General features: G+C 38.0%; 1 protein-coding gene across 1 annotated transcript in view; it reads right to left on the bottom strand.

Moving 5' to 3' along the window:
* Map2 (microtubule associated protein 2) overlaps positions 1–23830 on the bottom strand; it is a 133670-nt gene extending 109840 nt beyond the window's left edge. The window contains 2 exon segments of the mRNA XM_036172846.1: positions 23117–23181; positions 23451–23830. The gene's annotated coding sequence lies outside the window, so the exon portion shown is untranslated.
* Positions 23831–25436: the final 1606 nt, after the last annotated feature.

Here is a 25436-nt window from a genome sequence, read left to right as displayed (position 1 = left end):
TTATCCCATCTATCTTTTGCCCCTGGGCTTTTCCTTTTTTATTCCTGTACACCTTTCTTTGTTTCTTACTCCATAACTTGCTGTGTAGCTTTGTGACTGGTCCGTGGAGTTGTCCTCCTTCCCTAGCTACTTCTTTTTTTCTCCCAGATTTCTCCTTCTCTTTATTCTCTCTGCCTGCCAGCCCTACCCATTCTTTCTTCTGCTTTGCTATTGGCTATTCAGCTCTTTATTATTTATCAGTTGTTTTGGACAGGCAAAGTAACACAGCTTCACAGAGTTAAATGCAGCATAAAAGTAACATACCTTAAAATAATATTCTACAACAATTTCTCTCAAGAAATTTGAGTTAAAATCATTTTCCTCCCCAAAGAAATATTCAGTAAGCTATTTTAAGGTGTTTTTGTAATAGGCTACATTGAAAAAGATTTTAATCTTCATGACTGAAATGAAAACCTATATTGAAATAAAAGCTAGAGCAAAAACTAGAAAAAATACAGTTTTGTCTCTCTCAAAATAGTTGACTTGATCATGTGATCATGGGACAAGAGAGAGTAAGGAGGGATAAATAACATCAAAAGACATTGTACATATGTATGAAAATCAGAGTGAAACACATTGTGTAATAAGTAACATAGGATAATAAAAATGAATCTTTTCCTCATTAACATCCAATAGAGTCTTCCATGAAATGAAACTCAATTATGAACATATGCCCATCACAAAGCCACCTCTATTTGGCAACCATCATGTAAGGGCTCATGTTTTCAAATAATGTAACTGTCTTCATTCCTCAGTCAAGTCATACGTTTCTTCTTCCTGGATGTGAGCTGGTAGGCTCTGGGGTTACCTTACATACTGTAATCTTTGCTTTTCCTTCATATTTTTTCCTTCTTAAAGTAGAGCATCTTGGAGCAATTTTCTCACATTCGCACCATTCTTGCCAATGATGTGTTACCTCTGGAAGCTCCTTTTAGAAGTGACAGACAGTTATGCTCACAAGAGACTAATGTTTTACTTTGCCCATCTTAGGACTATAACTTTGCTGGTGACCATGTGTTTCAGTGGTGCTTAATGTAGCAGTTAGAGGCTCAGAAACAATTCCATCACCTTTCTTGATACTCAGTGGAGTGGGGAACTAGCATAGTCATTGCAAGAGGTTGTATAACAGAATGTAGATAAACCTTTGCCTCTACCTAGACCCTTATATAGCAAGCAACATCATGTCTCATTATTTTTGTACTAATAAACAATGAATAACAATAAATATCTTCTTGTAAAGTGACTTAAAAGGTCAAGGAGAGATTAGGTAATATATTTTGCACATGGTTTGATTACCTTTCTATCTATCAGTTGTGGTGATATTGTGTTCCCCAAAATATTGTGCATCCTAATAAACTTATCTGGGGTCAGAGAACAGAACAGCCACTAGATATAGAGGCCAGAAAATGGTGGCACACACACCTTTAACCCTAGCATTCCAAAGTCAGAGATTTGTCTGGATTTCTGTGAGTTCAAAGCCACACTGGAAATAGCCAGGCATGGTGACACATGCCTTTAATCCCAGGAAGTGATGGCAGGAAGCAGAAAAGTATATAAGGCATGAGGACCAGGAACTAGAGCCTAGTTAAGCTTTTAGGCTTTTGTGCAGCGGTTCAGCTGAGATGCATTTATTTGGATGAGGACTCAGAGGCTTCCAGTCTGAGGAAAGAGGATCAGCTGAGGAATTGGTGAGGTTGGCTGGCTTGTTCTGCTTCTCTGATCATTCAGTGTTCACCCCCATACCTGGCTCAGGTTTGATTTTATTAATAAGATCTTTTAAGATTTCTGATACAATCAGTTCCCTATCATCTACCTATCCATGCATTCAATGATGTGATTACAATGGACTAGAACTATTATACCACCCAATGAATTGTATGAAGTTGGTTTGTTCAAATAGTGAACAAAGAGTTCTGCATTTACTATTGTTGCATAACACTTTCTAATCCTGGGAAGGCACCATAAGCACTTAGAATCATGGTTAAAATAATCAATATTTTGAGTTCTAGTCAAGAGATGAATGAGTACAGAAATCTAGACCTCTCATAAGTATTCAGTGTGATACTAAAAGTATGATCCATGGGACACACTTTGAAAAATAACAGCTATATAGCATTTGATTAATTATTTTGGCATAATCTTGATCATCTTGACTACCACTATATCTGTTTACAAAAGAAGATATTGTCGCCAAGATGATAGTGAAGTGATAGTTGTTAGTTTCAAGGTTTACTTTTTGTTTTTAAATCTCTAGGTCTAAAATTCAATAACTTTTTTTTTTAAGCCCAAATACTTTTTCTCCCTAGTAATGTATGAAGTTTTCTTTTCTTTTCTAAAAATATTGTTTTTAATTTTTAATGTTGTGATGGCTTTTTGGCATAATTTAATGAAAGCTTTGAATTCATGTCCACCCAGGCATAGCCTTTATTTGTATAAAAGCTTCCTGGGTCCCATTCACATACTGCCTGGGAGCAATGAACCTCAAGTTAAAAGCACTTGTGCTAAAGAATTAGGTATGAACCATTTGCAATTTAGAAAAAAAAAAAATGTGCCTGCATTCATTAGATTTCACAGGTCTAAAACACAGCCATTTTACGATGGGAAATATGACCTTTATAGCTATTTATTACTTTTCAAGCAGCTTTGATTGCTTATTCTGTATGGGGGCTGAAAAGAGTAGTTTTTCTCAAAATTGAGTTGGAAAATTATAATAAGTAGGGTTTTTATTGTGTCAAAATAACAAAAGGTTCTTGTTTGGAAAATAAGGACTCTAGTAAACACATAAAATAAAACTTTATTTTATTGATGTGTGTGTGTGTGTGTGTGTGTGTGTGTGTGTGTGTGTGTGTGTATGTGTTAGAGTGTGCATGCCACAGTATGTGTGCACAGATCAGAGGACAATTTGTGAGAACTGAGTTCTTGTCTTTTACCATGTATGTCCTAAGGATCAAATTCAGGTTGAAAATTGGGAGCAAGCACCTTGTCATACTAAGCCTTCTCTCCAGTTCCCAAACAAGATCTTGAGATGATGCAGGATTCTACTACAAGGTTGGGTTTAACAGCTATGAACGATCCAGCAAGTCCTGTCTTTCATAACTAACTTATCTAAGGCCTGGTAGAAATGTGTAAGGGGGTACACATTTTCATTTTGCTTTTAGTGTCCACTGTTCTTAGGAAAAAGACTACAACCCTTTCTCCTTTAGACCTCACCTCATGTAGCTTTGTTGGCTCTCCGACCTCATCATACTCTATGCCCCTCATACCCCTTGCTCTCCCTTTAGCCTTCTGACATTCATCCCTATGGGCTCTGTTCTTATAGCCAAAGAAAGCTTTTGAAAACCCTCCTTCTTGGTCTGGTATATTATTTTCTACTCTCTCTGCCTCTTTATTATTTATCCATCAACTGTCCATCCTGACAAGGTTAGTTTCTGTATCTCCTCTTTATCACCCTTGTCAATTTCTGAGTCTGTAATTATTTATGTAATTGTTCATTGAAGACAGTGACCATAATTATCTATGTTTAACTAGATCCTCAGGACCTGGTTCTCCCTTTAGTATTTTGAACATATAGAAGAATAAATAGAAGAGTACATGGATGAATGTATCATGTGACATTAGCCTAGTATCTAAAATAAAAATCTCAACAACTGAATAAATGAAAGTTTAAATATAACTCTTTGAGCATAAAAACAAGCTTGTTAGGCTAAGTAATCATGGGGATTTTTAGCAGTTAAATTTTTGGTTTTTTTAATTTGTTTGTTTTTTGAGACAGGGTTTCTCTGTAAAGCTTTGGAGCCTTTCCTGGAACTCACTCGGTAGCCCAGGCTGGCCTCGAACTCACAGAGATCCGCCTGCCTCTGCCTTCTGAGTGCTGGGATTAAAGGTGTGTGCCACCACTGCCCAGCTTGCAGTTTAAAAAAAAAATCAATAAATTACTCACCAGCACATATCCAAGGATGAATGGATTAACAGGATGTTAACTCAATGAGCTATTATTTGTCTTTATGGAAAAAGAAAATCCAAGTACTACTAGCCACGACGTGAATGGACCTTGAAAGCACTGAACATTTGTTTAGTGTTTGTGAAGTGTCTGAAAGAAGAGAACAGTTCATAGAGACAGTCCCTTGGGCATTTTCTAAGACAGCAGTGAGGCAGAAATCGAATGGCTGCTACTGGTTATGAGCTTCTCTGCAGGTTCATGAAAACGTTCCAAAATTAGACAGGGAACATAGCTGTATAACTGTGAATACAGTGAAAAGCCAATGTACTGCATATTTAAAGGAAATGAATTTTTATATGCGAATTAAATTTCAATACATTTGGGGTTGGAGAGGTAAAGGGCACTGTCACTTCTTCCAGAGGACCCTCGTCTAACTCCCAGCACCCACATGGCACAGTTCATAACCATGTGTGACTCCAGTTCTAGGGGATACGATGCCTTTTCCTGGGCCCATGGACATTGTATTCATGTGGTGCACAGATATTTGTTCAGGTAAAATACTAGTAGCAAAAATAAACCTGAAATAATAAAATTAAACATTTTAAATAGTTGTTTCTAAAGAACAAAACAACATTCCAGTGGACAGTACTAATTTATGCTCTTAGTATCCAATTCTAAACTTAATTGAATAGATAATTATTTACTCTTGGACATTTAAGCTATTTAAAGGACACACAAGCCTGAGCAATGGGAAAATATTCTTATAATAAAACAATATTCAGAACACTCATTTAGAATTTCTTCATTGATTACCATGTGTCAGACACTGAATTATACCCTGTCCAGCTGAATCCTGCTACAAATGCTACCACAGCCTCCCTGATTCCAAGAAGCTTATATAACCATGTCTTGAGTAGTAATTAACTATAAAACAAAGCACAGGGTGAGAGTACATAAGGAAAATACAGTTCAGTGCTTTGATGAATCTAAGGGCAGAGTATGCTCTCTATCAATTATTATGGAGAGTACAATATTTAAGGTAAGCTTTGTAAAATTACATATAATTTGGACAAGGGGGCATGAGCAGTAGAAAAGAAGAAACTAGGGAACAGCAGAAGAAAATCGTATAAATGGAGAGAGTGAGGTAGAGAAATCTTCAAACACTAATTCTGAATTGAAATGGATGACCACATCAAATGTATATGGGACAACCACAGAATTTAATCAACTAGTGATTACAGGGAAAAACAAGTGGCCGCTAATATCCTCTAATATGTGTGGTTGTTAATTAACCTTTTAAAAAGACGTTTGATGCTTCATTATTTTCTCGGGATCTCAAAGGGTCATAGAATTAGGAGTGAATCTTTGCTGTGTTGAAGACAGACTAAGAATAGTGGTTAGCCATTCTAGTTTTAGCAAGATTCTATAAGTGAACCCTTAAGAAAACATTGTAAACAACTAGTAGAGTGGAGATAGGGTTTCAATTGTAACCCCCACCCACAGATTAGCATGTAATAGGATTGGTGATGACCAGCTGGTGGCTCTTCTCAGAGGTGAAGAAACCATCATGGGGTGGAGTCTAGGAGAAGGAATGCATGGCATTGTAGATGATAGGCTACCGAGTCCTCGGCTCCTGGGCAACATTTCTCCATGAGGCCAATGTACTGTGTCTCAGCATAGGTACTCCCAAACTGAGACAACTGACATGGCAGAAACAGTTCATACTATAAGCACAAAAATAACCTCTTTTTTTTTTTTTTAAAGCTATATGTCTCAGGCATGTGTCATAGTGCTGCTGGAGAGATGACTACCACAATTGGGAAAAAGTAACATCTACTAAAGTGCTAAGAAGAGAGAGAGAGTTTGGCAGGTGAAAAGTTGAAGCCACATATGCTAGGAGAGGGTCAATCAGAAAAGGAATAAGAAGATGGTGGCTAGAAATATGAATTCATAGTTTAAGCAATCAGCTTGTCATGTTGAAAAGGGAAATTCAGAGATAACTGAGTACCAGAAAGGTCAGGATCTAGCAAACAATAGAGACATTGTGTGCTGCTAAATCAAAGACTCTGAGTAAAGACTCTGGGAGGGACAGATTAGCTTAAAATTTTCCAAAATCTGTCCTAGGTTTATCCTTAAACTTCTTTCTTCTGTCTATGTTTCTCTATCTCTGTCTGTCTGTCTCTGTCTCTCTTTGTGTCTCTGTCTCGCTCTCTCTCTCTTCTCTCTCCTCTTCTCCCTCTCTCTCTCTCCTCTCTCTCTCCCTTTCTCTCTCTCTCTGTCTTCTCTTCTCTCTTCTCTCTCTCTCTTTCTCTGTCTCTGTCTCTCTCTCTCTGGGTTTTGAAAGAAATCAAGCCCAGGGCCTTGTGCATGCTAGGTAAGGACTTTACTAGTGACATATATCTCTAGCCCTTGGCATTTTTTGAGACACGGTCTCATTACGCATCTCAGGCTGTGCTTGAATTAACGATGCAGCCTAACTTTGCATCAAACACATGATTACCCCATCTCTTCTTCCCAAGTGCTGGATTTATAAGTTTCATTGTTCCCAGTGGAACAGATTTTTTTTCCAAAAATTATCTCTTTAATCACCTTGGTCTGCACTTGATGGAACAGCTAGTTCTCTTTGTGTTTAATTATATATCTCAAGGCACTGTAAGAAAAAATTAAATATTCAGAACATTAAAACTTTTGAAAATGTTTTAAATGATAAATGATTATATGGTTCCCCAACATATTTGAAAGTAGAATGTCATTTATATAGGAATATACTTTTGACATGTATATTGTGCAATGAAGATGCATTGGTGAGTAGACACGCTTTGTGCTTATTATCTTGTACAAACTGGTAGATGCTATACTGATCATTAAAATACAAAAACTTCAAAGTATATTTAAATTTAATAAATACTCCTAAAGATTAGTATGAATGCATCATCAAATAATAAATTTCATATCACACAAGCTATCAATTATTGTGGAGGATCCTTAAAATACAAATATCAGAACTTTGCCATATGACACTTGGGTTAGCATTTGACATTTTGCTGTTACTGTTGCTTTAAACGACAACTTAATTATGCAGTTACTCACCTCCACAAAGGGAAGACATTCACAGATGCAGACTCCAATGACTCATAGACATGATCTCAACCATGAAATGTCATTATTATTATTTTTACATTCAAAATGATGTCACCAAGCAAAGGAAGGGATTTGTACAATTTTTTTCTAGTTCTTCCATGTGCCCACGTTAAAAAGGATAGATGCTAACTGATTTCTTGTGATATTTGCATTCACAGTGACAAGACTACAGTTTTAGCTTCAACTTCTTTCTTTTGTTATTTCTTTTCTTCCTTCCTCTCTCTATCCTTCCTCCCGTCTACAACCATATAATGGCTGCACAAACTAAATACAATGGGAATTTCTCAACGGGGCTTGACAGTCTTCATCCTCCAATTATACCATAACCACCAAGCCTTTTCAACAGCTACTGGAATTTGTAGCATTTGTTTGGAAAGGCCATTAGCCACGGGAGCTCATTCCAGTCTGCAGAACCATTCTGTTCTGGAGTTTGCTAACACGAGTACTTTGTCTTTCCTGTCTATTTCTACAACATGCTTGGCAAAGTATAATTATCAGTATTTTCTTTTATAGTGAGATAATTATTTGTTATTTTAGCTTAAGTAATAAAAAAAAAAAAACCTCACAGTTTTCTCTCCACAGACAAAAGGCATGAGCAGAGTGTTAGGCTTGTCTGTGTGCAGAGGATGGAAAAGTTCGAACCACTCTCCACCAGACAGACAGACCACCGTTGTAGGTTACTCCACTGAAGCTTGTAAAATCCTTTATACCTTCATTAATGACACAAGTTCATCACAAGCAAAAGGATCTCTCATCTATGGGTTATTATTATGTCATACCTGATACCAGATAACAAATGTATCACCAGAGTAGATGCCAATGCTTTTCTGAAGACCAGACACAAATTTTCCTGCAATTTATGATTATCTACACAAGTACTCCTATAACAGTCTCATTAGTTAACTCAAGAGCCAAAGGCCTAAATCAGCTTAGCTGGATTAACACAGATTAAGATAAAGATTTATACAGTGTTTTTTGTTTCAAGGGTACTTGGCACAGAATATGTGAATACTGTAGTCTCACCTTGAGACACTGAGTATGATTTTTAAAACAAAAGTTTTAATTAAATCTGGTGGTGTGGAGCCTGTTGCAATATACATGTGAAATTCAGAAGACAGCCCATGGGAGTCAATTCTCTTCTATCATGCTGGTCCTGGGGCTCAAACTCAGGTAGTCAGGATTGACAACAAACATCTTTACATGATGAGCCACCTCACCAGCAGGAGTATTATTTCTAAAAGTGCAAATGTCTGCTTCTCCATTAGTCCTTTCTGCGATCTCTTGTTCTCTCATTGATCCCTCTCCTCCCAGCTGGGCAGACTTAGTGTTTCTCTAGCTGCTTGCTAGTAAAGGTACCAAAGCAGGCAAAACAAAACACCCAGGGGGCCACATGACCCGTATTTCCACAAGGCAAAACTCTTGTCTAACAGGAATTTATCAGGGCCTCTCACCAAAACTACACAATCCTTTCTTCACCCAGAACAGAACATCTGTGCCTTTATCTTGGCATTATGTGAACTTTCCCTAATCTCTTTCTTTCTGCTTGCACATAGGGCCTTTAGATCTCAGATGAACTCTGAGACTACTATGAACAGCTGTGCATTTTCTTACAGACACTGAGAGAGTTTTACAATTCTCATTGCATCATACCTAAACATGGAGACTCTGGCAAGCATATCCAAAGCCATTTACTCTGTCATGTAGTTGCAAAAGAAGATACAGTTATGAAATTATGTTTTCTGTGGAAATTAGAGATTGGGAAGCTCCTGCTAGTTGTTAATAGTTGCTTTGTGGGGCTGGAGAGAATGGCTCAATGGTTTGGAGTATTTGTTGCTCTTACAGAGCATCTGGGTTTGATTCCTAGCACCCACATGGCAGCTCATGTCTATTCTAATTCCAGTTCCAGGCAGCTGATGCCCTCTTCTGACCTCCACAGGGAGCAGGCACACACATAGTACACATACTCACATGCAGGTGAAACACTCATAAAAAAGTAAATAAATGAAAAGAGCTGCCTTAACCATGCAGTAAACTTTGAAAATGCTGATCTCTGTGTTTAGTTGGTACTTTCTTCCCCTCTCTCCATAAAAAAAAAAAAAGATGAAGAGAATACCATTCTGTGTGCATGTATATTCTACTGACTTTTTGTATTAAGTTTTATTATCACTATCAGATGACACAGTGACTATATGAAGGAGTGTTATATGTAGACATGCTGTGTTTGATGATAGTGCCCTTGATTCTTAGGCACTTCAGGTAAAATACAAGGACAGAAAAGAATAATATTGGCATCTACTTATTTTAGAATCCACATTATGCTTTTGTTTTCAATAAAACAAGACCCGGCTCCAGGTCTGTTTGGACAGTCTGTCTTACTTAACCAGCTATTACTTTCTCCATGTGTGCAGTTTGGCCCTAAATTGGAGTCTCATGAAAGATGGGCTATGCACAGTGAGTTCCTTTCTTCATAAGGTCTAATATCTTTGATATTTACAGGTCATGGTTTTTTACCGCAAATGGCTTCGTATCAAGTAGTATTTGAGGAACTACAGACAGCTGTCTGCGAGTCATCAGCCCCCTTTCCAGGATTGCCAGAGACCTGCCATCACCAGGAATCACTTATGAGTCTAGCACCTACTTCTAGAGAGCAGAGCAAGCTGGGGATTCATTTCAAGAATCATTAAAGTATCAGCGTTGAGCCAACCAGCATGTATGCAGACCACACTGGAAGTCAGTCCAGTTCATCCAGTTCTGCCATAGCTAGATTCCACTAAGGATCTTAGGAGACCCTGGGTCTTTAATAAAGAGGTGAGTTGGAGCTAGGTATTGTTTCACACACAAAAATGTGTGTGAAAAGAGAGGCTTATTTAAACGAGTCCTTATGCTGAGAAGAGTTCATACCCACCACAAACAACCTCATTTCCGAAAATGTTGTCAGTCAGGGAGTCTGTTTTACAATTTAATATATTTGTAGATACATTTTAAAGTTAGAATTTTTAAGAAAAATGTAAGTGGTAATCCTTATGATATAAAAGGATATGATGAAGATGCTAAGTAAGTTTTATTGCGGAGAAAAACACACTGCCAATCAAGTGATTTGCCTTCCTCAGAACTAATCTACAATTGATTTAAGTCATTAGCCACAGAACTCAGAACAAATCAACTGTTATTCCATTAGCACACTGCCCACATCACTACTAGCACAAGCGAAAGCATTAAAGATGTAACACCCCCCAGAGCACAGCTTACTAGACTGTGCATTATGCTTCAGTCATACACATTTTCATTATAAACCACATACAACTATTTTTAAAAGCATTTCTTTAGATGTTAAATGTTATTAAATGTCTTTTAGAAAGAAATCACATTTCTACTTTGATAGAAAGTCACAGGCTCACAGTATGAAATGTGGCTGAAGAACTCTTCTCCCCGTAAGAAGTAGAAAAAAATAAAATACTCCATGAAAATGTTCAAAGAAGTAAAACCCTGGACTTTTATGATAAAAGAGAGCAGTGGAAAACTAATTGGCTACCTATAACTATAGTTAGTGGTTGCTTGAAAATAAAAAAAGAAATAGGCTGTTTGCTACACTTATTGCTCATGTTTGAGAATCTGACAACTTTCTTATGCAGTTATTTCTTATGAATTCATGAGGTAACTATTATTGAAATTTACTGGGGAGAAATACGACTCTACAGACTCATCCATCTAAAAGCATACAACTGTCATTAGCAGAAGAAATCCTAAGCCAAGCTGAGCTAATGCCTTCTCAACAAGTCATGCTTAGTTATATATTTGCATATACAGGTGCATGTGACACACAGACATATATGCAACTTAATACACACATATACCAAACACCAAGTAAGAATCTTTCCATGTGAAGGAAGGGAAACTTTAGCCAGCACCTGAAGCTACATTAGCACAAGCCTGACTCTAATGATGACATCCACACTGAAACTGCGCAGGGAATCAGCATGTCTGAAATGAGGCAGTCTGGGTGCTCCATGGTTACTCACAGAATCCTGGCTGCTATCTCTATGCTCACCTGAGGTGTCCTGACCTCAAAAGGAACTATGTCACTTTTTAGAGACAAAGATCAGCAAAAGACTTCTTTGGTCATTTATCTTTCTTTGAGGCAATTGATTAGGTGGGGTATTGGAGATGACTCTAATACTGGTCAAGAGAGAAAGCTACCTGAAATGCATTCTAGCAGACGACCATTGGAAACAGACTAAAGTGAAGACAAAGCCTGTCAAGCCAGCTGGGAGAATTGAGAGCAGCTGGTCATCTGGAGGCTGAAAGAGCCAGAGGAGGCTCAGCAAAATCTACACTGCAGATAAGCCTCACAGGGACAGCTGAACTCTTAACACCCTGTTCCGACTCCCTCCTGACATTCAGATGGCCTCAGGTGGTGTAATTTAGCATGCATGTAATTTCCAGGCCTTTCTGCTGACCTTGGATCATTTGTAACCCCATCTTTCCTTTTGCAGCTTTCCGCCCGTCAGTTTTATTTTTTAATCCAGAAGTGGAGTGGGCAGAAAAGATAAGCACCCAGTTAAACTGCCCAGGGCTTCAAAGCTCCTGTTACAGATGTTACTTTTGGTTCAGTGAAGCTTTGAAACTTTACCATTCAGCTTACAAACAACATAGATAATAATAACAACAAATAAAAATGAGTCAAATAAACTATGCATCTGCCCTATTTGCTAAAGAGAAGATGGCAAAATATAAACTTGGAACACAATAATCATGACTAATGATTTTATCTTTGTGCACTCTCTCAATATTTTCATATGGTTGACAACATTATTCTTGTTTTACACAGTGGAGGCTTGATAAGGTCGCAGCATTTCCCAGATGATAAGAGGAAGACTCTGGATCTGAACCCCAGGGGGTCTAACTCTACAGTACGACATACCAGCATTTGTTAAAGTCTTTTTAAGGCCTGGTATTATGCTTATGGAAAAGTATAGTTTACCAACCACAGATTGTAGAGATACCTATTCTGGAAAGATGAAGGTGATTACATTAAATAACTTTAAATGTATGCATTTATTACATTAAAACTCTTTTCTGAGATTTTTGCACTTTCTAGAATGTATCACTAATGGTGATTTAGGATACTGTCAACACATAACTAAAGTCTCTCAGAAAATTACAAGTGTCTGATTAGAAAGTAAGAACACATGCATGGCTCCAACAAAATGGAAGGTAACTGGGGTTTTGAGAAGTAGAACTTAGTTTGAGATGTTAAAGTTGCCTTTAAGGGGAAGAAAAAAGATGGTGGATCAGTTAGTAAGTCTTGTACCTCAGCAGTGTTTTCTGAGCACCCACTCTGGACACGTCCCTATTGGTAGTATTGAGGATCTGGGTAGGAGTATGATTAACCATCATGGAGATCCCATTCTTACGGAGAAGATATGTGTTAATCTGATAATGGAACAGGTTCAGCTATGAGAGTGCCCCAAGGTGCTAACATAACTTAGACCAGAAGATGTCAAAGGCTCATTTATGAACTCTGAGATATGGCCAGTGAGCAGGGTTTGAAGTTAAGTGAAGGAGGAAACTAGGGAAGGTAAGGAAGTGATGCAGAAAGAACACAGAGGAATAAAAGAAAAGAAATGTGTATCAGCTCCAGGATTCCCAATATTGGACGGACCTGTCATCTGGCAGAGGCTGATCACAGATGGCCTGCCACAGTGTACAGACTCAGGACCTTAGGGTCAATGTCATGGGGTGGAGGAGTATAAAAAGGTTTATAGCCTAAAAATATCAAGAATTAGACTGAATTTTGAGAAGATTGGTCCATCTACTATTCAGATGATGGTTTGTATTGGGGGAGAGTGACGGGGAAATGTTGTTAGGACTTGGATCAAACATGATGAGTCAAAACCATCACCATCCTTGTGCAGAGAGAGAAGCATGTTTGAGATGTAGAAGTGATAGGACATAGTAAGTGTCTGCATTTGTACAGCTTAGAAATCGGACTTAACTTTTGTTTTGTTTGGTGCATTTTGTTTTAAAATAGTGACTATTAATAGAGTCTGTCCGACCTGGTACTTAAGAGCCTCCTTGCAAAAGGTGGGATTTTAAGCAAATACTTATGACATCCAGCATAGAAATAATTTTAGTATGGAAGTTATTTAGGTAGGTAACAATAATGCTTGAAAGTCTTTGAAAGTAAAAAGAGGGTTCTAAGTGATTAGATAAAAATGAAAATTTAGGCTGTAAGTAACGAGAAAACTCAAAATTTGTTTACAAGATTATCTCTCATTGAAATTGGCTGCTGAAGCTCCAGCCATGACATCCGTGTTTGCACTAGCAGAAGGACAAAAGAATGATGAATGTCGTACTTTTTATCTTTTTATGCACCTGGTGCAAAGTCCACATCTAACTTCAGTTTATTAACTTGCTGGCCAGAAACTAGTCGTATGGCGACACATCCTTTCCAAGAAGGCTGGAACTCTATTTTGAATGGTCACATATTCTGAAAGCCTATGAAAGGGAGGGTCTCTTGTTATGGAAGAGGAAAGAGAAGGTATTCTGAGTGAAAGTAATGGGGACTATGCTTATTACAGGCTGGGGCTACATCAAGTGTACCAGCCCCTTGCAACAACAGCAAATTAAGACCCTAGATGGGCAGGGATGCTTTAGTTTATTCAAGTGTTTTGAGCACAGTTGTTTATGGTCTCACCCCCTTTTCTTTTAATAGTTGTTACAAGCCAAACCAGGGGCTGGAAGGATAGATGACTCAATGGTTAAGAGCCCTTGCCCCTCTTCTAGAGGACCCAAGTTTGATTCCCAGGTTATTTCTATCTTTCTTTTTTCTTCTTGAAATACAGGTACATTACTCCAAAAATGTATAAGCTGAGGTTTCATGAGCATAGCATAGAGAGAATGGAAAACATGTATGCATTGACCTTGATGTTGCATTTCCTGGTTATCTCTTATCTTTTGGGCTATACACTATCCTGGAAATGAAAAGTACAACATTCTGAGCAGAGTTATATGACTAACTTGGAGTCATGAATTATTCCTGAATTTCTTCTTCCCCCCATATTTTTGATTGTTACTTCCCATATTTCCAAAGTACCACCAACATAATCATGTCAATTACATAAGATTTCTGCAGCCATGCTTTGAAACTAGGCAGCCTACTTAGATTTTTTTACTTTTAAGAGTCTGGAATATCTCAAACTCACCTCTAAGTACACTAAAATTTATGCTAACACAAAGCACTTAGTTTGGGAAGAACCATTAATGTCTACATGTCATATCCTTTCCCTTGGATTGAGTCACAAATGCTTACCACTAGCAAGAAATTTCTAAAACTGACAATAAATAGGAAAAAAAAATGTATCTATTGTTCATCTTGGATACAGAACAGGATCTTTCCAAAAAGAACCATTATTTCTCCAACTCCTTCATATTACAAAAACTGTGTTTTGGTTATGAGGTGTTAAATGGACTAGTTTTGTTTTAACTAATGCCAGATGGAGATTAATGTACATCCGGCTTCTTTAATGGTCATAATCCAGAGTCATTAACACTGGAAGGGAATTTTAAGAAAGGTTAATGAAAACCATATGAATCAGACTTATACAGAATCCATGGAAAAAGATGATTGATTCATACTTTATTTAGAGGGAAAGGGGGATGAAGAGAGGGAAGGGGGAAAGACCTGTGTATGTGCACACGTGTGCATCTGTGAGTGTGTTGGGGGAGCGAGAAAGAGAGGGGGAAGAGAGGAAGAAAGGGAGAGAGGGAGAGATGGAGGAAGGGAGAGAGGAAGGAACCAGAGATGATACTCTGTCACTTTGATATGCTCAACCATTTAACCCTTGAAGGAATGGGAAGGAATGTCAAAATGATGAAGGCATGGAATTCAGATTCTGGAAAAAAAATTCTAGTTTCAACTTAATTATACAAAGATCACCAGCATTGTCCATATAGATAGACGAACACACACACACACACACACACACACACACTTTTCTCATTTCCTTTGCTTCTCCTTGGTGTATTTTGTGTAGACAGAATAGGTACAAAGGTGCCTGAGACTGCATTTTTCAAGGATCTTTCTTAAGCATTCTTGGAAAATTGTAATCGACTTGCTCACTTTTCTTTATTTGAATTTAACTTGATATTTCGCTGTAATTTTTTTAATTCAAGTTTCTAGGGTATTCTTTGTTTCCATTAGGCTGCTGAAGCATTTATCAAATTGCAAAATGAAAATGCTTAGTCTAGAGACCTTGTCATGGCATGCTTAGGAATAAATTTAGTCTGTGGAAAAAAATGTTAAATGATAATAAAAGGTACCACTGATGTTCAAAACACACTTAAGCTATTTTTCCTTTATAGGCAAGTAAGCCTTATTTGTCCAATGGCTTATTTTTCTAGATATTTTAAAATTATTATACATGGTGTGAACGGACTGAAATAAGTCAATTTTTCCTGGATTCCTGATGTTATAGGGGAAATCTCAATTATAACCCAGCAATGGCAGTGGAAAGCCAATATTCCTTCTGAGTATACCAAGATTTCTTTAAAAAGAGTTACATAGTTTGTGTGTTACGCATTTTCCCTGCATAAATTTACATGCATTGTGTGTGCAGGAGCCCAGAGGGGCCAGAGGAGGGAGCCCTTCACCTGGAACCAGAGTTACAGGTGATTGTGAGTTGCCATGTGGGTGCTGGGGTAAAAGTGGGTCATCTCCAGGAAAGAGCACTAGATGCTTTTAACTGCTGAGCCATCTCTCCAGCCCCATGCACCAAGGTTTCCTATGAATACTAGCCACTCAAGACACTTAGCTGTTTACACATGCGTCTCCCTGCAACAATCTGAAGAACTCTTCAAAGCAATACAATTCAACCAACAAAATGGTCCACCAGAGAGAAATTATTTTGACGGAGGGTGAGTTGGAGGCTTTTTCCTTAAAACAGAGACTAATCTTAACAGTTCGATGTGGCCTGAGAAGACTCACCCAAAGCTTGCATTAAGATGTGGGTGGAAAAGGATATGATGCAAAAGGATACGATACTGGGTTAATACTATCTATCAGTGGTTCTCAACCTTCCTAATGCTGTGACCCTTTAATACGGTTCCTCGTGGGGAGGCGACCCACAATCATAAAATTATTCCATTACTACTTCATAAGTCTAATTTTGCTACTGTTACAAATCATAATGTAGATACCTGATATGCAGGTTACTGATATGTGATCCCATGTGAAAGGGTCGATCGACACCCTCCCTCCCACAGTGGAGTCATGATCCACAGGCTGAGAACCTCTGCTCTAGGCAGAGAAGAGGTTCAAATAAATTAGGGAGCAAGAAGAGAGAACTGGAGCTCAGACACTGGCCCAGGGTTATATAGATTCACATTCCCAAGCTTGAACCACAAGAATTCATTATGTTGTAATAAGCAGAGCTCATGGACAGAAGGAGTGAAACGCCAACAGCTCGTTATGGCTGGTTTAATGGATCGTTCGCAAAATAACTGGCTGTAATGACAAAATCTCAGGAGTAAAGACAGGCAGTTCTCCCTTACCTCCGAGAGGCTGGGGAGTGTGCAGTCTTACTGCGAAAAAACAAGGGCTCACACTGGATTTGCTCTTAACAGTGGCTCCAATAATTAATATGGCTGGGGGGCCATTTGCCTTCCAGCCTCTCCCTAATGAAAGTGTAGTTCCAGCTATGAGGTTACCTGGTTCTTGTCCAAATACAGAGCCTCGGACCTCCTTCTAGCCTTAGCGTTCAGAACCTGAATTTCAACAGACTCCCTTTCTTCATCTTTCAGGTTGCAGAGATAAATCTCCTAGCATCTCCACTATCCCACTTAGGACTTAGTCTCTTCACAGAGGCCATGGCAACAATGTATGAATTTTACTTTTAACCCACAGGTTATTTCCTCCTCTAGAAGGAAATTGCCAAAGGCCAGGAGAAGAACCTGGAGTCTAGAATGCACAAAGTATTCATTGGCTGAATGGGTGAATTTGCCTCCAGGTTAGGATAAAGTCTAGACATCGTTTCCTTACCACAAGAATGCCCCACTTTTTTCTTTTGCTCTAGTCAGTAGAATCTTGCTATTCAGCCCTAAACCATTGTCTCTAGTCATTATCCATACTTTATTAGGACCTTGTTCTATAAATGCATTCTTTTTCTGCTTATATATACAGCCATCCCCCATCCCTCTCCATCTGCCCAACCCTTTTCTTGAGGCTTATGTTAACTACTGTCAAAAGCTCATTGAGTTCCATCATTTCGTTCCTTGCCTTCCCCTGACTTTATCTTGCTTTCTTCTGAGTCTTTAGCTTGTTAAGCAATATTTTTATATTATTTACTTCATAAGATTTTGTGGCTGTGCCATAATTTGACTGGCTTGTGGACTGTCTTAGATTAAAAACTAAGAAGTACAACCATTGGGGTCTCTGTCCCTTCATTCATAAAGTGAGTGATGTACACCACAATCTGCCATAAACTAGCACATGGCTGACATTGACAGAGTCTCAGATACTGGTACTGTGTTCCAGAGCAAACCATAGGTACGTTTTGAACCCAGTATATTTTATCTGGCCAAGGATTTAACAATATAGAATGTGATTTTGGTTTTGGGTAACATCCATTGGAAGACATCTGAACTGTAGGGATGAGGTATGAATGATTCCATTGCAGCCTTATGATGACCATGGCAAACTGGAAAGCATGGTGAACAAAGATAATCAATGTCTGTGTGTTAGAAAATTATGCAAGTGAGAAAAATGTAAGATTCTTAAGATCATGCCGAATGGGAAAAGGACAAAACTCAATTATGTATTCCCTGGTCCTGATTATGTAAATTTAAATACAACAGAATGAGATGAAGGTAGATAAAGTGTTCGTAAAGTATTAGCCACTACCTATACATTATAAAATTCTGGGTGAGCATCACTTTTTTTCTTATATAAAATGTAGACTTATAAAGTTTTATATAATGTAGATTGATTGAATTATTTTTATTCTTTAATTTTCTGAAGGATCCAAGTATTAGTTTTGTTTTCTAACACATTCACTACACACTTATTTTTTGTTTGTTTGTCTTCTAATTTTTCCTTCTATGTTGCTAATTTCTTTCTCATCTCGTGTCTATAATAAGGGTGCTGTGACATATCTTTTTGGTTCTGCTCACACCCTTGTGCTTGGTAGCATCACCCACATCCTTCAGACCTTTCTCTACCTGTGTCTGCATGCTCTGCAATCTCTCACCCCAGTCTCTTCACATGTCCGTATCACCCACAGTCCATCCTTCATGCTCTACACACATAGCATCATCTTTTAACACAGCCTCTTCCACTCACTTAGCAATAATTGGCTATGTATCTCCTATACATTCAAAGCTCAATAACAAAGAGGACTCCTTCCTTCAGGTAACTCTTAGACACCTTTCTCTAAGTCACTTTTCTATCAGTTTCAAACCTTGAAGTCACCTGTGAATTATTCTTCCACCTTTTATTCTCCCAAGAGTCAATCAGTGCTGTATCTGGATGTAATTTTGGGCTCAGAAGCATCTTTCACTTTCATGACCTTTTTTTCATATCTACCACCAATGCTCATTGGTCCTTTCATTCCTCTATGATAGCATCTAAAATGATGCTTAGTGCAACATGCTTATTTTAACAGTCTTACCCCAGAGGTCTAAGATAAATAATCCGAAAATGGCTTTGGTCATAGTTATCTTCTGCTTAAAAATACCTTCCTATTGAATAAAAAAAAAAACCACACACACACACAATAAAAAAGCAAAAAACAACAAACAAACAAACAACAACAACAAAAAATACCTCAATGTAGTCTTTAAAAACTTCTTCAACTGAATGATGGTTTTATTTTGCTATTCAAAGAGGGGAACAGTCACTTCATATGGTATAGCCTTGTAGTATTCATGTATGTACTCATCCACCCTTTGTTTCCAAGAGTTCCCTTGATCTGATCTATGTTCTAGGACATCTGAGATCCATCTGTGCTTTCCAGGCTTGGCCAGCTCCTTCACTGCTTATGTTAATCTTTGCTTTTCTTGAAGCTCCTCCAATGCAGTATACCCCTTGACCACTTCTGGTCATCCTTGAATTTCACCACAAATGCCTCATGCATAAACTCCATAGAATGAAGTCCCTGAGGAGATGATATGTCTGGTATGGTACAATCAATGCTCTTTGGGCCTTTTTTTTTTGTCTCTGAGAGCGTCTAAAACGATGCTTTATGCTTCCATGTCCTGCTCCTACTGCACCACCTAACCTCAGGAACTATTCTGTTGAAGTCAGTCTTTCACAATAAGAGGGTCTGAATACATACTCTACATCCCTTATTTCCCTGGTGATTTTTATGGGGAGCTTCTTCCTTGAGTTTGAATATTTTTCACAATTTTCATTGCACAACTTTCCACTTTATTTATTTCAGACACTCAAAACTCTTGTGACTATTTCAATTGTAAAAGACCTTACAAACTATAATATGAGTTTTGCTCTTGAATTCTCCAACTAATGTTCACATACACACTATACAATTAATTATAAAACATCATGAAAATTACAAGGAAATGTGTTATTAATTTATTTAAAAATGTATGAGTTCATCTGACAGCCTTATTTGAAGAAAGTGCTTGTAATTAAACATATTATATAATATGTATGAAAAACATGAATATTATGTATATGTTTAACATATAAGAACTTGAATGGTGTAACTATTTGAAGACATACTTTTATTACATGTGAGAATCTGCAATGTATACTGTTTTGATCACACTGCAGGGTTGTATTATCCACATAAACATAGTATTAAGAAAATAACTATGTATAAAAAAATCTGCTAGAAAAATTTAATATTTATGAATGTCTGTGAGGGCTTTGGACCAGACATGGAAACTGAGCAGTTGGAGCCTCAGTCCATTCATCTATAAAATGGAGACTGAACCTAATTTTGAAGATTACAGAGAGTTAATAGGGATATCACATGGTAGGGGCTTAGGATAATGTTAGGCAGATAGTTAACAATAACAAATTATAGTTCTATTTAACAAAAGCACATGACAGGAACAAATGGCATTCTCTGAAATTATTATGATTCTAGAAGTTTCTTTACAGAGTCTTTATGTATATAGAATGAAAACCTATGTACTTTGTTTTTTGGTTTTTGTTTCTTTTTCTCTTAGAGACAGCTTCTAACGATATTGCTTAGACTCACTGTAACCTAGAAATGGTGATCTTCCTGCCTCAGGCTCCTGAATGCTGAGATTCCAGGGGTGCCACCATTCCTGCTTACATCATCTACTCTCCAATGTTCTCTTGCTCAAATGTTATCATTCCTAGCATGGTGTGTGTAGAGAAATCAAGCGATGGAGGCTACTGCAGAAGCTTGGCAGGAGACCTGAAATGCGGTTAGCAGAGTGGAGCCCGGGAAGACTGTGTAGGAGGAGCCCATAGCAAAGCCCAGGCTGCAGTTTGCCTTTTTTCTCCCCTCCTTCTAATGAAATTGAAATTTTTTTCCACTTTAACTAAAATCCAGAAAAATCATTTCCCACATAACCTGAAGAAATTTTGACACACAGCTTTCCTTTCTACCAAAATAACTCATCTAATAATTAGTAGCTAGGAACTGGGGTTGTGAACTCAGAGGTAGAGCCAATGCCTGGAATTTATGGGGTTTGGGGTTCAAACCTCAGCACCACAAAACATTAATAATTAATAACAGGACACACATACACACACACACACACACACACACACACACACACAAATTTTAGATAACTAAGCACCAAAAATATCAAATTTCAATTCTTCATGCATCATCATATGAAAAGCAAAATAAAAAAGAATGAGAAATAAATTCATTTGCAAATTAAGTAATTAAATAAATAAATATTAACTGAACTGTTGTGGTCTGGCCACCATTTCGTGTATTAAAAATAATATTATGGAGAGAAAATTCAGTAAAGAAGTTAACAACTGTGCAGACAATATTGATTAGTCACCATGGCACTGAGATCTGCCTTAGAACACCAGAGTCTGGTCTGTTTGGATTTAACTCACTAACAGCTATTTTTACAAGCTTGTTCTTATTACTGAGTCCATCATCATCCCCACTAGATGATTTCAAAATGGCCCTGGAAAGGGAGGCAATAGGAGGTTCTTGGTGGTCATGTGCCTCCTTTCCAAAGCCTAGGCAAATTGGAATGGAGTGGAGCAGTTCATATTGACAATGTATTGCAGACTTCTTGTTGATAGGATAATGATAATTCCATCTTTTCCAATTAGCACAGACACCCCAAAGCTTAAAATAAATACAAGTTTCTGATACATCTGAAAGCTAGGAATCAGACCACATGGGAGGGGTGTGTGTGTGTGTGTGTGTGTGTGTGTGTGTGTGTGTGTGTGTGTGTGTATTCTATATAGATTGGTCAGGCAAGAAAATAACAGATAATTTTCACCAAACATGAAATATTTTCATTGACTCTAAGTAAAACATCAAAAAAACCCCAATGATCTCAAGAGTTTTACAACATCCAGGGGGAATGATGAGTTTTGTTTCAGGCTTACATACACAATCCTGTATGAATAATTTCTGAGACAAAAAAATGCATAATCATTTCATCTGTCTTTAAGACCAGTCCACTGGAATGTATGCAATACCTGAAATAACGTAGCATCGTTTTTGAGAGCACATTAATTTATTTTTAAAAAAAAATTCATTCTCCTGTTCAAAAATCCTGTGTGGTTCAGCCTACGCTCTGGGAGCCTGCGGACCTTGTCATCTGTTTCTCCCTCTCTTACACTGGAACTACCCACAGAAGCCAGGCTCTTCAGCAATGCTTGGGGAATGAATAAATTAAGTCATTCGTGATTACACATTGCAGAGAAAATTAACCGAGGACAATGCACTAGTCTCCCTCAGCTGCTGCGAATACTCACATTCATGGTGTACACTTAATAATATTTCACTCTTTAGAGTGGTTATCTCAACCATTTTTAAGTTATAGTTTTTAAAATGCTAAACCTTCTGTATGAAATATTTTAATCTGGCAGTCTTGAAGGGAAATCTATAAAGATGGCCAAGAGAAGGTTTAGGGGGTGGTATTGGTCTATTCTCAGGAAGGCAGAAAATGTCTTCCATTTTTTTAAAAAGGCAAGTGACTACTATATAGGATTTATGGGCAAGAACGTATGTTAAAGTCAAAGACAATATTAAAAAAAATTAAAGGGTAGACAGTATCCATAATTGCCCTTTCAAATCAATATACATCCCTGATGCTAAATTTAAAAACTGATATTTTTCATGTAGGGCATAAGGCCTAGATCAATGGGCTCAGCTGCTTTCATAGCAAGAGAGAGGAATTCCTTTTTATGTTATTAATTCTGAATAAAGCATATGATACTAAATTCTCTTAAGGATTAACCATTTTTGACTTTAAAAATATCCCCTGTTGTAAACTAAAACATTAGTAAAGAAATTACAATATTTTATTCACAAAACCTAACAACACTGAGTCATCCCTGGGCTTCGATCTCCAGTACTGGTCCCATCTACAAAGAGTGAACCATTTTATTTTGTTTTACAAAAAAATTTAAAAAAAACATGGATCCATAGGAAACCTTCAGTTAAAATCATTTTTAACATATTTCTCTTAAACTCAAAAGAATGTATTTTCTTTGTGACACAGAATTTCAGACATTTTGTTAACTGTCACAGTGACAAAATTCAAACATTACAAAGGAGCTAGGCATGCTGACATTTCTTACTAATTTACAACATAGACAAAAGACATTTTTAAAGATACTTTTTATTCAAAATAGCCTCGGTTGGTGGTACAGTCTGCATAAGAAACCCTACATCTTATAGACAATGATCAGCATGGCCTCGGGGATAGAAGACCAACTACAAAGAGATAAACCTAAATAAAAACATTCCAGTTCTTTCTAAATATCCCCTCATTAAAACATCCAAGTAAAACATGCAGTACCTTTTAATTTTCTGATTGAGTGGCTCCTAATCAGTGCGTCCTCTGCTAGAGTCAAGCTGAAGAATCTAGAGAAACAACAAAAGAAAATGCGTACATACATATAGGTTTGTCAACTAAATATCAAAAATCGTAACTCACCAATAGGTCCATTTATCACTTATAGCCACATAATAAATTTACCACTTGCAGTCTGTAGTACAGCAAATGCAGCGCTTGAATTTTAAGCTCAATAACGTATTTAAAACACGGTAATCCGAGACCACATACAGCAGATCCTTCGAAATGGTGGATTAAAAATAAAGTGAAATAGAATGCAAAAGCCCTAAAGCATTACCAGTGCATAGGCAGCAATGCCCCCTGAATCCAATCCGCTGGAACTGCTGCTGCAGAACCCTTCCCCAAGAACACTCCCTCTGCTGTGTCTCTCTAGCTCCAGACAGACGCAGTCTGAAAGCCACCAGCTCCTGTCTGTGTGTGCCGGGGAAAGGGAAGCTGCAAATTAAAAAAAGTCCCCGCAGTGGCGGAAAGGAAAATAAGGCGAATAGGAGAGGGAGAGAGAGCTCACTAGGCTCGGAATTTTCGAGAATGATGACAAGCCACTCAGCTCCGCCATCATTCACTGACAATAGGATGGTGCCCTGGCTTAGGATTTAGCGGTTTGCCAAGGGGACTTCTGGTACCAAATGCCTGACAGGCATTTTAATTGGCTCCATCCAAGTGTGTCCCCAGGAGTCCAGTCTATAAGCCTATGCATGTCATCATCTGGTCTCCTTTGTGTTGAGAGAGAGAGAGAGAGAGAGAGAGAGAGAGAGAGAGAGAGAGAGAGAGAGAGAGAGAGAGTTTAGAGACCTGTTTTCAGGCATATAGGATTACAAGAAAGTTAAGCTACACAAGAGGGGCATAAGTAAATGATCATTTATGGGAATTTTTTTTTATTATCTATATGAGGGATACTAAAGATTCTTTGAGACTTTGTCATTGAAAGATTAATCCCATATTTTTAAGTTATTGCACATTGTTTATTTATATTCCAAAATAAAAGATTCATGAAGGGACTGTATATGTTGGTATATATTTTTCTACAGACAATTCAATGGCTTTGTAACTATGATAATTACTCACTTGGCAATGTTTCTCTTACAAGGATTGCCATGTGATTATCTGTATGTAATCATTTATTCTGGTTCCACACAAAAGGAGGTGGCAACCAGTGTGAGTGCGGACCTTTGCAGTCCCTGAGGTGAGGGCCATTACAGGCAGATCAGTGTTTGGCATAATCAGCCTCCCCTCCAATGTTAGCAACTGAAATTAACAATTGAATATCCCTGTTATACAGTGCCCCTTATGGAGGGGGCTTAACTGTAGAATAATTCTCCACATGTATTATCCTGGAGAAAATGTTAATAAATGAATTGTTAAAGCATTGTTAGAACCCTGCACCAGTAAATGGAGTAAATTTGCTGTGTACCAAAAGGGCCAGCTGCAAGGAAGGTTGCTGAGAGGAAGCATCACCATGGTTACCGGAAACAAAAAGTAGGGAGGGAGGGAGGGAGAGAGAGAGAGAGAGGGAGAGAGAGAGAGAGAGAGAGAGAGAGAGAGAGAGAGAGAGAGAGAGAGAGAAATAAAAGGTGATGAAGGGGAAGAGAGAACAAGACTACAGTGGAGAAAATCTGGAGACAAAGGGCACCAGTTCCTTCTCTCCCTTCTAAAAAGCCTGGTTTTTGACAGTTCTGTGTTGTATTTTGAATTCAGTAAGATGGATTTTCATTTCCTTCTGCCACACTCTTCCCCATTTTTGATCACTCGCTAATTTTGCTTTCTTAAATATTCAAATTTTTGTTCTTTTCTATGAGATTGATCCAATCCATATCTGCATCCCCAGAAACCATCCAGCCCCACCCCAGTACTCTTTGTTTTATAGATGAGAAAGCGGAGGCCTGAGGCCTGCAACCAAACCAAATTCCCATGCAGAAGTAGCAGGCTGGCTTCCTGACTAGCCCACTGTCCCCTCTCATCAAGGGACTTTCTTTTTCTTCTTTTCTCTTATGTTGTTTGCAGGAAAAATAGAATCCGCTAAAAATCCATTGTCTTTGATTTTTTTTTTTAAACCTTTGATTTGCCAAAGCAACAGTCTTCCCTTGTAAGACACTGCAATCATCCTGAGAACCAGCCTCGCCTAATGTCTGTGCTGGACTGTATGAGGCCACAAAATCTTGGGTGATTATATTAACAGCATTTCTTTCTTTTCTAGTCTGATAATCAGATGGATCAACTACTCTTTGCAGATTTGTCTTGTTGAACCAGCTTAATCATCCAGTCC

Source organism: Onychomys torridus, chromosome 23, assembly GCF_903995425.1.
Source record: "Onychomys torridus chromosome 23, mOncTor1.1, whole genome shotgun sequence".
NCBI lineage: Eukaryota > Metazoa > Chordata > Mammalia > Rodentia > Cricetidae > Onychomys > Onychomys torridus.
Note: the sequence above shows the minus strand (reverse complement) of the source record. Positions and strands in the feature narration are given on the sequence as shown.